The sequence below is a fragment of the Somniosus microcephalus genome, unplaced genomic scaffold, assembly GCF_052327205.1.
Source record: "Somniosus microcephalus isolate GS21.2 unplaced genomic scaffold, FLI_Smic_1.0 unresolved_chr1, whole genome shotgun sequence".
NCBI classification, from domain to species: domain Eukaryota; kingdom Metazoa; phylum Chordata; class Chondrichthyes; order Squaliformes; family Somniosidae; genus Somniosus; species Somniosus microcephalus.
The window spans coordinates 51448478-51463189 of NW_028225179.1; the positions used below are offsets into that span (position 1 = coordinate 51448478).

Sequence of the window (14712 nt, forward strand, 5' to 3'; positions counted from 1 at the left end):
CCCTGTCTGGTACATCCGCAGCGTCCCTTACCCTGTCTGATCAATCCGAAGCGTCCGTTACCCTATCTGGTAAATCCTGAGCGTCCGTTACCCTGTCTGATTCATCCGGAGCGTTTCTTACCTTGTCTGGTACATCCGGAATGTCCCTTAAAGTGCCTGATCCATCCGGAGCGTCCGTTACCTTGTCTGGTACATCCAGAGTTTAACTTGCCCTGTCTGATCCATCCATAGCGTCCCTTAGCCTGTCTGGTACATCCAGAGCGCCCCTCACCCTGTCTGCTACACCTGGAGCGTCCCTTACCTTGCCTGCTACATCTGGAGTGTCCCTTACCCTGTCTGTTAGTTCTGGAGCGCCCCTTATCCTTACTCATCCATCCGGAGCGTCCCTTGCACTTTCTGATACATCCGGAGCATCCCTTACCCTGTCTGGTTCTTCCGAAGTGTCCCTTTCCATGTCTGGAACATCCCGAGCATCCCTTAACCTGTCTGGACGATACAGCGAGTCCCTTACCTTGTCTGATCCATCCGGAGCGTCCTTACCTTGTATGGTACATCCGGGGCATCCCTGGCCCTGTCTGCTACATCCGGAGCACCCCTTACCCTGTCTGCTACATCGGGAGCATCCCTTAACCTGTCTGCTACATCCGGAGCATCCCTTACCCTGTCTGCTACATCCGGAGCATCTCTTACCCGGTCTGATCCATCCAGAGCGTCCCTTACCCTGTCGACTACATCCGGAGCGTCCCTGAGCCTTTCTGCTACATCTGGAGCGTTCTTTACCCCGCCTGCTACATCCGGGGGGTCCCTTACCCTGTCTGATCCATCCCGGGCGTCCCTTAACCTGTCTGATCCATCCCGGGCGTCCCTTACCCTGTCTGATCCATCCCGGGCGTCCCTTACCCTGTCTGATCCATCCCGGGCGTCCCTTACCCTGTCTGATCAGTCCGGAGCATCCCTTGCCCTGTCTGCTACATCCGGAGCGTCCCTTACCCTGTCTGATCCATCCCGAGTGTCTCTTACTCTCTTTGTTCCCTCCTGAGAGTCCATTATCCTGTTTGATAACCAGTTTGCCAAAATTGAATATTTCTCCCCTCATTTGCAGCTATGAACCGCTTCCCGTCGCTCCGACTCAACAACTGTTTAGGGAAAAGAGCCAACTACCAGGTAAACAAAACCCAGCTCTTCAGTTAGCCTCCCCAGTTCACTTGATTTCCCGAGGAAATTTCATGTAAAATCGAGCTGCTTTGGTTCAAAATGTCGGCCCTGTTTTCGCAGCGCTTGTCTGTCGGGCGGTCCCGCAGGTCTAAATGTATCGACTGGTTTCAAAGCACCAATTCAGTTTGGTGCGAATGGGGCATGTAACGGGTATTTAAGCACCATCATCCCTTTTGTCTCTTAATCCCTCCTGCCTTCCATCCTATCACAGACCTTCCCTTTTGTTCTTTCCTCCCCTCCCCCTTTCCCTGCCCCTGCACTTGGTTAAAAACCTGTTACATCTCCAGCTTTTTCCAGTTCTGACTTAGGGTAATCGATCTGAAACGTTAACTCTGTTTCTCTCTCCACAGACGCTCCTTGAGCTGCAATGTATATCGCGTTGCACTTCTAGTTAGTTAATGGGTGAAAAAGTCATTGAAAGCTTTTGGGTTCCATTCCCACCAGAGTCGCTGTTCAGTCCGATTTCGGTGGTGAACGTTTGCAGCAAAACCACAACTCGTTCATTTACGTTCTTCAAGGACTGGGAATCGCCTGAATTGTGAATAATGAACATGTCAGCTTCAATCTGCTCACCTCCTTGAAATATTTGATTTATTCCACGTGTTTTGTGTCGACAAACCCTGTGCATTCTGTCCTCTGGAGCTCAAACATTCTCTGGAGAAAAGACAATCCGACCTTCTGTAAAGAAATCATTTGAACCGGGGAACCTCTCCCATATCAATCAATGAAATCCTCAAACTGCAGAGCCTGTGTCCAGTAGAATAAAGGGTTGACCATTTAGGACTGAGATGAGGAGAAATGTCTTCACTCAGAGGGTGGTGAATCTTTGGAATTCTCTATCCCAGAGGGCTGTGGAGGCTCAGACATTGAGTCTGTTCAAGAGAGAGATCGATAGATTTTTGAATATTAAGGGATAAGTGATCTGGGGATAGTGCAGGAAAGTGGAGATGAGGTAGCAGATCTGCCATGATCTTATTGAATTGCAGAACAGGCTCACTAGGCCAAATGGCCTACTCCTGCTCCTATTTCTGATGTTCTTATGCACTTAAGCGAGAATCAAAACCCCGAGACCAACGAGCCACTGGAAACGAAGCCGTAAGATCACGCTGCCACCCACAGCTTTCAGACCACTTCTGACCATCCAATCCCGCTTTCTAATACAATGATCCACGATATCATGTGATACACGAAATATTTCAAATCAACAAATTGGCCTCACTTCACCAGATTGGTCTTGAAAGTCCATTTTTAACTTTTCTGAATTACTTCCCCTGCCGTCTCAATCATTATTTCTTTCTTTACCCTTTTCTGCTGGTGTTGCAGGTTAGATCAGCCTCGGCCGTTCAAGAAAACCTGAGAAGTCCATCAGGGTAAAACACAGAGAGACTAAGAGACAAAGATAGGGAGAGATGTTATCTACAGGTACGATTTTCACGCAGAAAATTTCGCTGTTCTAAAGGCGAGTGTCGAAGATTCAAATCTCGGATGAGCTCCTCGCATTTTAGTCAAAAATCAACAATTCCCTCGGCTTGGCGATATTGAACATAATTTAAAATAAAAACTGCCACAAGTACTGTGCAGAGTCTGTGCCCAGTACATATCAAGAAACCAGCGATTTTATTATTAAAAGCGGGAATTCAGTCCCAGATGTGCCGAATCTGTTGGGTTAATATGTAAATCCATTTATTTCTAGAAGCCTGCTCCACATCCTGCTCAACTTATTTTAGCCTCTTTACGAAAAATCCACCGTTTATAAGCTGTGCCGTGTGTGATTTTACTATGGTCAGGACAGAATTCCAGCAACTAAGGTGTGTCGCCGTGATCGTATAATATTTAATACTCTGCGTTGTGGCCGCAACAACCTCGGCTTTGAATCCGAATCATGGCACAGCTTGATTTATATCTCTTGTTCTCTGCGGCACCTGCTGATGGAACGCAATTGATTAATCAAAACGTTAATATTTACTAAATGAAGAAAATATTTACTGATAGGGTTACGCACAAAACGTGGGATGTGGGACAAAATAACCAGCACAAGCACGGCCGACAACATGGTTTCCTGATGTATTGTAAGTTTCTACGTTGCTTTTGATGAGGTAACAGAGAGGGTTGATGAGGGCAATGAGGTTGACGTGCTGTACATGGACTTCCAAATAGGCGTTTGACAAAGTGCCACATAATAGGTTTGCCAGCAAAGTTAAAGACCATGCAATAAAATGGACAGTGTCTGCATGGATACGGAATTCTCTAAGTGACAGTGAAACAGGGAGTAGTGGTGAATGGCTGTTTTTCAGTCTGGAGGAAGATATACAGTTGTGTTCCCCAGAGATCGGGACTAGGACCACTGATTTTCTTGATATTTAGTAATGACTCGAACTTGGGTGTACAGGGCACAATTTCAAAATTAGCAAATTACTTTCCCTTAGGGAATTCCACTGACTGAAATGCGAGAGATCCCGGACGAGCTTCTCGCTTTTTGGTCAATCATCACCAATTCCCTCAGCTTGGCGACATTGCAGTAGTCTTGAAATAATAACTGCCCAAAAATACTGTGCAGAGCCTGTGTCTAGTATATAACAAGAAACCCGTGATTTTATTATTAAAAGCGGGAATTCAGTCCCTGATGTGCCGAAACTGTGAGGTAAATATGTAAATCCGTTTGTTTCCAGAAGCCTGATCCACATTTTCCACATTGTCAATCTGGGAGAGCGAGCAGGATATATCTACAAGTCTGCCGCTCACCCACAAAGCAGCACAACATCACGGATTCAGAAACAACTCATAGATAGAGAATCAAAGATAAGCGAGACCAGAGGGACCAGCAATTCCTGTAACCCAGGGAAAATGCTTTGGCTCCGTGGGTTAGTTCGTTAAAGTGCCTGTTTATAAACAGACGTTTCTGGCGTGGGCTCCCAGCTTTGTTGTATAATTTGTGATATTAAGCAACAAAACAATACTGTTTCTGGAAACCACGCTCACCAGAGCATGGAAATATCAATGTTAATAAAATTAGCAGCCTTTTTTTGAAATGATTGGTGTAAACCTTGGATCTGAGGACAGCTCATCGACCTGAAACATTAACCCTGTGTTTCCCTCTCCACAGCTGATCCCGGACCGGCGGAGTGTTTACAGCATTTTCTGAATAATTTCATTTCCTGACACTGTATTATTTTGCATTGTCTTTTATCCTTTTATTATCAGAAACAAGAATGTGACTGGACAATTGAAACTCTAGATTTGGTAAGCGTTGGTGGTTCAGGGGCAAAATTCGCGCCCGCATTGCGCGATACATGGGTTCGACACCCGACTAATGCAAGGGTGAGCTTCTTAATGAAATTCAAAAGCAAAGTGCTGCGGAAGCACGTATTCTTACTTAAGTATTTTGCTTAACATCTTAAATTAAAGAAGTTTCCTGAAACGCAGCACAAAAAAGACATTTTATTAAACTTTCCATCATTCTGCTTTCAAGGAAAAGAGTAATAATTTGAGTTAAGGAAGGTAAATCCTTTCCATCACATCCGTGGGACAAACGTCAGGAAACAGCTCCGAGCTTCCACAAGGAGGGAGACGCTGAGACCCGAGCGAGAAAGGAGAAGGATTGGGAGGAAGGATGTGGTTAAAGGCGGTTAGAGCCCGAAGCTGCGGTAATATTTTGGGATTTGAGGTAGGTTGTATGGTGTTTTGAATTCGGCACCCGTGGGACTAATTCAAAAGCCAGCTTCTCACATCCTTTCAGCGCAAGACAAAGCAGCACTGTCTAATATTCAGGGCAGAAGGTGTTTCAAGAAGATTGACGCTGAATGTAAGTTTATCCCAATTCAGGCGAGCTCATGGGTGCAGAAAGCAAAATGTAATGGTCCTGCATTGGTCAGAATCGAACACGGGTGCAAGACGTCCAATGAAACACAAAGATGGACCCTTTACCTTTACACAGTTGGTTTGTTTTCAGTTGCTCCTGTGAAGCTCTGGGATTTAGAAAGATAGGGTAAAAGCGACGCGAAATCACATGTTTTTAATGGACAGTATTTATGTTTTCTACAATGTCGATTGGCTGTAAGAAGCTGAGTTTTGACTAAAAACTAGTGGGGTTCGACCAGAACTTGAAGCTGGGATTTATCGCAATTCTGCTGTGATACGCCTAAACTGATAATTATACCACTAGAAAAACGAGCCGCCGACATATAAGTGTGAAACTCATTAAGTATTGGAATCTCAGATTCTGACGGTACTGAAGTAAGCTGTCTCTGAGAGTGCTATCTAATTAGTCCCACTCTCCATAGACCTACAAGTGTTTTCCCTTCAAAGTACATATTGGTAACTTGAGACATCTCATAAGCTAAATTAAGCAGGCTTGGGAGCAAAAGGTGAATTTGGACATGACGTTAAAGGTGAATGCCAAAAGAACTGAAATTGTCAAATATTTAACACAAACGACGAGGATGGGATTCGAACCCACGCGTGCAAAGCACAATGGATTAGCAGTCCATCGCCTTAACCACTCGGCCACCTCGTCTCCCGTTAACTTTTTCGTTTACGACTTTTTGTATCCAAACAGAACTAATCTGCAAGAAAGTCCGCTTCACCATTTGTGCTGCCCGTGCACCCAGATCCACAATGTTGAAAATGCACAATCAGCTCTATAAGCAAAAGGCCTTCTGTTAATTCAGGTGAGGGACTGTCAAAAATGGTCGGTTTGATGTCAAACTCAGAACAGAGAAGAAAAAGTTTGCCGTCGTCAAGTAGTTGTGGGGAGGATTGTGAGCAAATCCAGCACAACACCTCATATAAAGGAGTCGATTTAGGAACATAAGAACATAAGAATTAGGAGCAGGAGTGGGCCATACGACCCCTCGGGCCTGCTCCGCCATTCAATAGGATCATGGCTGATCCGAATCTAGACTCACGTCCACTTCCCTGCCCTCTCCCCATAACCCCTAATTCCCTTATCTGCTAGGAAACTGTCTATCTCCATTTTAAATTTATTTAATGTTGCAGCTCCCACAGCTCTCTGGGGTAGCAAATTCCATAGATTTACCACCGTCTGAGTGAAGAAGTTTCTCCTCATCTCAGTTTTGAATGGGCAGCCCCTGATTCTTAGAGTATTCCCCCTAGTTCTAGTCTCACCCATCAGTGGAAACATTCTCACCGCAGCCACCTGATCAAGCCCCCTCACAATCTTATATGTTTTGATAAGATCGCTTCTCATTATTCTGAACTCCAATGAGTAGAGGCCCAACCTACTCAACCTTTCCTCATACGTCAACCACCTCATCTCCGGAATCAACTGAGTGAACCTTCGCTGAACTGCCTCGAGAGCAAGTATATCTTTTCTTAAATATGGCAACCAAAACTGCACGCAGTATTCCACGTGTTGCCTCACCAATACCCTGTATAACTGCAGCAAAACTTCCCTGTTTTTATACTCCATCCCCCATGCAATAAAAGCCAAGATTCCATTGGCCTTCCTGATCACCTGCTGCACCTGCACACTAACTTTTTGTTCTTCATGCACCAGGACCCCCAGATCCCTTTGTACTGTAGCACTTTGCAGTTTATCTCCATTTAATATATTAACTTGCTCTTTGATTTTTTCTGCCAAAATGCATAACCTCACACTTTCCAACATTATATTGCATCTACCAAATCTCTGCCCACTCACTTAGCCTGTCTATGTCCTTTTGCAGGTTTTTTATGTCCTCCTCACTCACTGCTTTCCCTCCCATCTTTGTATCGTTGGCAAACCTGGATATGTTGCACTCGGTCCCTTCCTCCAAATCGTTAATATAGATTGTAAAGAATTGGGGTCCCAGCACTGACCCCTGCGGAACACCACTAGTTACTGATTGCCAGCCCGAGAATGAACCATTTAGCCCAACTCTTTGTTTTCTGTTAGATAGCCAATCTTCCACCCATGCCAGTATATTACCCCCAATCCCGTGATTTCTTATCTTGATCAGTAATCTGTTGTGTGGAATCTTGTCAAATGCCTTTTGGAAGTCCAAATACACTACATCCACTGGTTCCCCTTTATCCACCCTTTATGTTACAACCTCAAAGAAATCGAGCAAAAAAGATTCATATATTTCGAATTAAGTGAGCTGGGTTCGCACCTGCGCAGGGAAACCCAATGCAACTTCGAACACAACACCTTAACAACTCGTACGATAGGAAAATACTGCAGATGCTGGAAATCCGAATAAACAACAGAAAATGCTGGCAAAATTCAACAGGCCAGGCAACATCCGTGGAGAGAAATTAGAGTTGACGTTTCGGGTGAACCCTTTTTCAAAACTGGAAAGGAAATTAAATAGATCGAAGGCAGGGCTGCGATAGAACAAATGAAGTAAAGAGACATTAAGAGGTATTCAAAACCAGACGAGATAGTAATAGGACAGTGGAGACAAAAGACAGCTCAGATTAGGTGTGAAGTGTATTGGCAGGATGAGAGACAGCTGCCACATGGGAGAGAGAAAATCAAGGAAAGGGGGGGAAGGGAAAACCCAAAACAAAGGGGTAGAAAAAATGTAAGTAAAAATGTAATAGGGGCCGAGGTTATGATCTGAAATTGTTGAACTCGATATTGTGTCCAGAAGGCTGCAAAGTGCCAAATCGGAAGAAGAGGTGCTGTTCCTCGAGTTTACGTTGAGCTTCCGTGGAACAATGCAAGAGGCCAAGGATGGTGAGGTCCGAGTGGGAATGGAGCAGTGAATTAAAATGACAGGTGACCGGAAGCTCAATGTCACCCTTACAGACTGAACGGAGATGTCCTCAAAGCGGTCACCCAATCTGCGTTTGTTCTCCCCAATGTAGAGGAGACCGCATCGTGAGCAGCGAATACAGTATACTAGATTGGAAGAAGTACAACTAAATCGCTATTTCACCTGGAAAGAGTGTTTGGGGCCCTGGACAGTGGGAAGGGGAGAGGTATATGGGCAGGTGTTACATCTCCTGCGCTTGCACAGGAAGGTGCCAGGCGAAGGGGAAGGGCTGTTGGGGGTGATAGAGGAGTGGACTAGGGTGTCTTGGACGGAGCAGTCCCTACGGAATGCTGAAAGGGGAGGGGAAGATGCGTTTGGTGGTGGGATCACTTTGGAGGTAGCAAAAATGGTGGAGGATGATCCGTTAAATGTGCAAGCTGGTGGGGTGAAAGCTGAGGACAAGGGGAACCCTATCGTGGTTCCGAGAGGGAGGGGCAGGGGTGAGGGCAGAAGTGTGGGATATAGAATGGACACGGTCGTCGCAGCTGAAATCGCCTTCCCTTAAAAAAGACTAACATGCAGAATGATCCGGGACTGTGAGCTCACCCATTTTAAATAGGCACAGAATGATCCGGGACTGTGAGCTCACCCATTTTAAATAGGCACAGAATGATCCGTGACTGACAACAATCCAGATTACGATTAGCAGCGAAATCAGACGCTTTATCCATTAGGCCAAGGAAATTCCGTGTTCAATCCGGCTATTTTGCTTCCGAAGGCCGGCCCTGCTTTCGCAATGCTTGCCTGTCGAGCGGATCCGCAGGCTTGAATGTATCGATTGGTTTCAAAGCACCAATTGAGATTGGTGCGAATGGGACATGTCCCCCCAGGAACAACGATTGTCGCAGAGTAAACTTAAGTTTGCTGAAGTTAAGTAGTTGAAAGTGAATGTTAGATTAACGTAGTACCTCAGGAAAGTGGTAAAGAAATGGAAGGAGGAAAGAAAAGGAGGCTATTGATTGTGGAAGGATAAAAAAGCTGGGAGAAGAGTTGGGTTTGAAATCTGGAGCATCAAGCTCAGGCATGTGAGAGCTCGGGGTTTTGAAGGAGTAAATAGGTTTTCACCGCCAACAAATAATATTTGTTTCATGTAGTAATGATTGATTTCTTTTTGCATTCTATCAGCAGGTGCCACAGAGAACAAAATACATAAAGCGAGTTATACCGTGACTGGGATTCCAACCGAGGTTGCTGCGGGTACAACACAGGGTACTGACCACAATATGATCACGGCGCCACACACTAGCTGCTGTTCTTCTGCACTGTCCACAGCAAAGTAACGCACGGCACCGCTCAGAAAAGATGGATTTTTGGAGAAGTCCAAAATCAGCACCGCCAGAAATTATGACAGCATTTCAATTCGACACGTGTCTCACAGCGACTGGAGCCTTTATCCAGAGTGGGAACTAATGCAGCCGCAGTCACATTTAAAAGGATTGTAGCCCTTTCACACGAGAATAAGCTCACCCCTGGAGAATCAAAAAGCAGAAAAAAAGGGCCCCGCTGGGATTCGAACCCAGGATCATCCTGTTTACTTGATAGGCGTTTTGACCAACTAACCCACAGAACCAAATTAGGCCTCCATAGCTCGCCTCCACTCACTGATAGCTATCACCAACCGGTCACTGACTGCTGGAGTATGAGGCCGTTTTGTATTTATCCATCTCTCTTGTCCACCTTGTGTCCCAATGCTGTCTGTATCTCTTGATGCGTTTATCTCAGTGTCAATCTGTGAGTTGATTCTAAATGAATACCTGTGTTTGTGTCTTACATTAAATAAATCAGGAGATCAGACAATTCTTCCTCTGACACTGGGGAACTAATGAGCTAACATTCATAACAAGATATTGTTTGTTGTGATGCAGCAAATACAATTATATCAATTAATGCGAGACTTTTTAATAAAACTAGTTTCCTTGGCCGGGAGACATTCCACAAGTCTTCAAATAACAACTGCCAGAAAATCAGTGCTGACCTGTGTTCATTATATCGCAAGAAAACGGCAATTTTATGAATAAAAACGGGAATTCAGTCACAGATGTGCCGAAACTGTGAGGTAAAAATGTGAATCCGTTTTTTTCCAGAAGCCTGCTCCACATTTTCCACATTGTCAATCTGGAAGCACGGACAGGAGATGCGGTAAAGGGACTTTATTAAAGGTTGTTTCTACCGTTTGGAAACAGAAATACTGAAATATAAGGGATTTTTGGATGATTCCTTTTGGGTAATAAAGGTAGATCGAGGTTAGTGAGAGGTTAAGGCGAGGGATTGCTAATCTAGTTGGGAGATACGTGGCCTGAAAATGTTACAGTCCCCAAGTTAGACAATCTTTTCTCTCCCTCTTTGGTAAAAATTCTCCCACATTCTCAAACTAATATTTCACCCAGCTGTAATGGAGTGAAGATCGAATCGAGATCTCCTTCCTCCCTTCCGTCCCTCAATCCTACATTCCCTTCCAACTTGTTCGCAGCTTCCTGCCTCACTGGACAATGAGCCTGATTCTGATGTTAACTCTGTGATCGATATCTTATCAGTTCCAGTCCTAACCTCGTCTTTTTGCAGAGTTATTAAAATCTGTTTGATTGAAAGCTCTCCAACATGTTATAAAATCGTCAATTTAAAGGCTGTGAGATATAACAAGCGTTTTAATGGTGAGGGGAATCTTTAGAGGAAGAGAACATCTCCTGCAGCAATATAAACAGAGTCAGTTCCCAGCTCTGCTGTTTGGGGCAATCCTCGCCTCCTCCTGTTTCATTTTCACATCGATGGGAGAAGCTGAGAGCGAACTCCAATCTACACCGACTTTACACCACTTGAAAGATTAACGGGAAAAGCAAATGATGAGGGAGGGAAAAAAAGTGTTAACTTTATCCTTTGAAAATGAATATAATTTCAAACTTTTTATCGACCTTAGACCAGCACAGTTTTCTGATTGGCACCAAGTCTGTACATCTTATGTCTGTTAAACTTTATTCCTGCTCCCGCTCTTCATAAAGAACACAGCGTCCCGCACCACGGGCATTGAGAAACCTTTCAATTATGGCCAACCTCCTGTAATCACGGCTTTCACCCTCTAGCGCTCTTTTCACTTACCCTTTATTTGTTTCAATGGCACACTTCAACAGACCTGTTAAGATTAAAGCGGAAGGCTTTCGACCTTACTGCACCGCACCAGTGGGCCAATATTTCACACTTAAACCCTCGATCGCAGCGAGGTGGCGCTGCCCTCACACACGCACCTCAACAGTTTTGGGAAAAGCGCCAACAAGCATGAAAAAAACCCCAGTTCTTCAGTTAACAGGCCCTCTGTCACAAGATTCCCCAAGGAAATTTCGTGAACAATCGGGCCCCTGTCCTTCCAAAGGCCGGTCCGCTTTCGCAGTGCTTGTCTGTCGAGCAGTCCCACAGATTATATGCATCGACTACTTTCAAGGTACTAATGTGCATTGGTGAGAATGGGACATGTGCCCTCAGGAACAGCGGTGGTGGCAGACAACATTTAACGTCGTAAGTAAAGGAAAGACTTACATTTATATAGCGCCTTTTACGACCACCGGACGGCTCAAAGCGCTTTACAGCCAATGAAGCACTTTTGGAGTGTAGTCACTGTTGCAATGTGGGAAACGCCGCAGCCATACTGTGCTCAGCAAGCTCCCACAAACAGCATTGTGATAATGACCAGATAATCTGTTTTTGTTATGTTGATTGAGGGATAAATATTGGACAGGACACCGGGGATAACTCATCTGCTCTTACTTCGAAATAGTGCCAAGTGAATCTTTTACGTCCACCTGAGAAAGCAGACAGGGCCTCGATTTAACGTCAGATTCAAAGATGACACCTCTGACAGTGCAGCACTCGCTCAGTATGTCACTGGAGAAGCAGCCTGGGTTTATATGCCCTAGTCCCTGCAGGAGGAATCTGAACCCACGGCCTTCTGCCTCAGAAGGTCTGTGTGCTTCCCAGTGAGCCACAGCTAACACTAAGTAGGTGAAAGTGAATGTCAGATTAAGGGAAAACCGCAGGAAAGTGACAAAATGGAAGGAGGAAAGTGAAGAAGGGCTAGTGGTTGTGGAAGGAAGAAAAACCTGTAAGAGGCGAGTGTGAATTATGGAGAATAAGGCACAGGCATGTGAGAGAGCGGGGTTTAGAAGGAATAAATAGGTTTTCACCACCAACAACACAGATTTCTTCTTTTAATAAATAATGATGATTCTCTGAGTGTTATTAGCAGGTGCCACAATGGATGGAAGATATAAAGCAAGTTGTGCCGTGACTCAGATTCCAACCGAGGTTGCTGCAAACACAACGCAGAGTATAAACCACTATACAATCACGGCGCCACAGATCATCCTTCTACCAATATACTGCAAATCTGTGCCCTCTGGTTATTGATCCCTCTGCTAATGGAAATAGGTCCTTCCTATCCACTCTATCTCGGCCCCTCATAAATTTATACCCCTCAATTAAGTCTCCCATCAGCCTCTGCTGTTCCAAAAAATCAACTCCGCCTATCCAATCTTTCCTCATTGGCAATAGAACCAGAGGGGAGATGAAGAGATTTTGTTTTACGTTGTGAGTTGTTATGATCTGTAATGCTCTGCCTGAAAGGGTGGTGGAAGCAGATTCAATAGTAACTTTGAAAAGGGAATTGGATAAATAACTGAAGAGGAAATGTTTGCAGGTTATGGGGAAAGAGCTGGGACTAATTGGATAGCGATTTCAAGAGCACGATGGGCCAAATGGCCTCCTTCTGTGATGTATGATTCAATGTTTCTGTGAAAGGTTTTATGAAAGTATTCATGCAAATGAGGCGGGTCAGTTGCCTGCTCCACTATCCTGCTTTATTTTAGTCCATTTGTGCCTGTGCTATTTTAACGTAATTGAAACGATTCAGAACTCACTAATCAGGGTATCACTGACGGCGCGGTGGCCAAGTGGTATAGGCGTCGGTCTCGTAAACCGAAAATCATGGGTTCGACCCCCATCCGTGCCTCGTGAGGTTTTATCACCTCGTTAATGACTTTTTTAAACTTTTCTCCTGATGAACTCTATCAAAATCGTTCATAATTTTGAACATTACTATCAAATCTCTTCTTGCATTCTCTACGCTAAAGAGAAAAATCCCAGCTGCTCCAGTCTCTTCACATAAATGAAGTCCCTCACCCCTGGTACCATTCTAGTAAATTTATTCTGTAGTCTCTCCAAGGCCTTGACTTTCTTCCTAAAGCGTGGTGACCAGAATTGAAGACAATACTCCAGCTGAGGCCTGACCAGTGTTTTTAAAGTTTTAGCATAACTTCCTTGCTTTTGAACTCTATTAATAAAGCCAAGGATCCCACGTGCTTTTTAACAGCCTTCTCAACGTGTCCTGACAGCTCACAGATCTGTGTACGCACACCCCATGTCTCCCTGTTCTTGCATCCACTTTAAAATTGTACCATTTAGAGGCGGTTAATAAAATGCAGAGGAGAGCTTTCTTACCAGTTTTGGGGCCAGTGATCTCCAGAGGGAGCCGATTAAAGTAAATAATTGTTCACGTTAAAATTGTACCATTTAATTATTTTGCCTCTCCTCATTCTTCCTACCAAAATATGTCACTTCACACTTCTCTGCGTTAAATTTCATCTGTCACGTGTCTGCCCATTTGACCAGTCTGTATATGTCCTCCTGTAGTCTGTTACTATCGTCTTCACTGTTTACCACATTACCGTCTTTCGTATTATTTGCAAAATGTGAAATTATGCCCTCTATACCCACGTTCATTAATCTTCATCAAAAAGAGTAGCGGTCCTACGATCGACCCCTGGGGAACACCACTCCAAATTTCCTTCCAGTCTGAGCATCTAAAACCTCTCCCTGCAAAAACTTCCTGACCTGCGGAGCAATTCAAATAGACAGAATGAGAAGTGAAAGCAGAGAAATTTCAAAACTGAGATCGATAGATTGTTGTTCGGCAAGGTTATTAAAGGTTTCGGCAACAATGGAGTTAAGATACAGATCAGCCATGACCGAATTGAATTGTGGAACATGTTAGAGGGGCTGAATGGTCTAATCCTTTTCATGTGTACAGAGACCCACACCCACAAATCCAAACACAGCTGCACACACACACGCAGAGATGGACAGATAGAGAAAAGAGATGGAGAGACAGGCACACAGACAGGGAATGAATCTGTGTCAGATAGAAAGATAGCGAGAGAGAGAGAGAGAGCGAGATAGCAGGGAGAGAAACAATACGAGGCAGAAATAGGGACAGAGAGAGAGAGACAGAGAAAGAGGAACAGACAGAGAGTTACACAGAGAGGGAGAAATGAAGAAACAGGCGCAGAGATAGCGAGTCTTTGGAGTGCACAGCATCTCAAATAGAACATTATAAAATGTTAGAAATAACTACGAATGAAGATGCCATTATTCACCGTTTCTACATTGCGCACGTCAGCCTCTCTCTCTGGGGAACCAATCTAAGGAGGAGACCTTACAACGAGCTTGTGGTTCCAGTGATTCCCCATAGTAACTCACCCCGGAACAGGCTGCGAATGCATGTCGCTGTTCAGTTATAAAGAAGGAGGGAAACCGTCTGATAGAGATTCAGACAGAGAAAGAGAGAGAAACAAACAGACAGAGAGCGAGAGAGAGGGAGAGAGAAATAGAGAGAGAGAAATAGAGAGAGAGAGAGAGGAAAAGAGAGGTAGAAGCTGCTGCGAATTTGCTGTAGTTTCCCAAGTCCAGGGCGGGA

General features: G+C 44.7%; 2 non-coding genes across 2 annotated transcripts; one reads left to right on the top strand and one right to left on the bottom strand.

Annotated features, from left to right (window-relative positions):
• Window positions 1-5646: 5646 nt before the first annotated feature.
• On the bottom strand, window positions 5647-5728 carry trnas-gcu (transfer RNA serine (anticodon GCU)). The gene has a single exon. It is a non-coding gene; the product is annotated as a tRNA-Ser (tRNA).
• Window positions 5729-12896: 7168 nt separating this feature from the next.
• On the top strand, window positions 12897-12969 carry trnat-cgu (transfer RNA threonine (anticodon CGU)). The gene has a single exon. It is a non-coding gene; the product is annotated as a tRNA-Thr (tRNA).
• Window positions 12970-14712: the final 1743 nt, after the last annotated feature.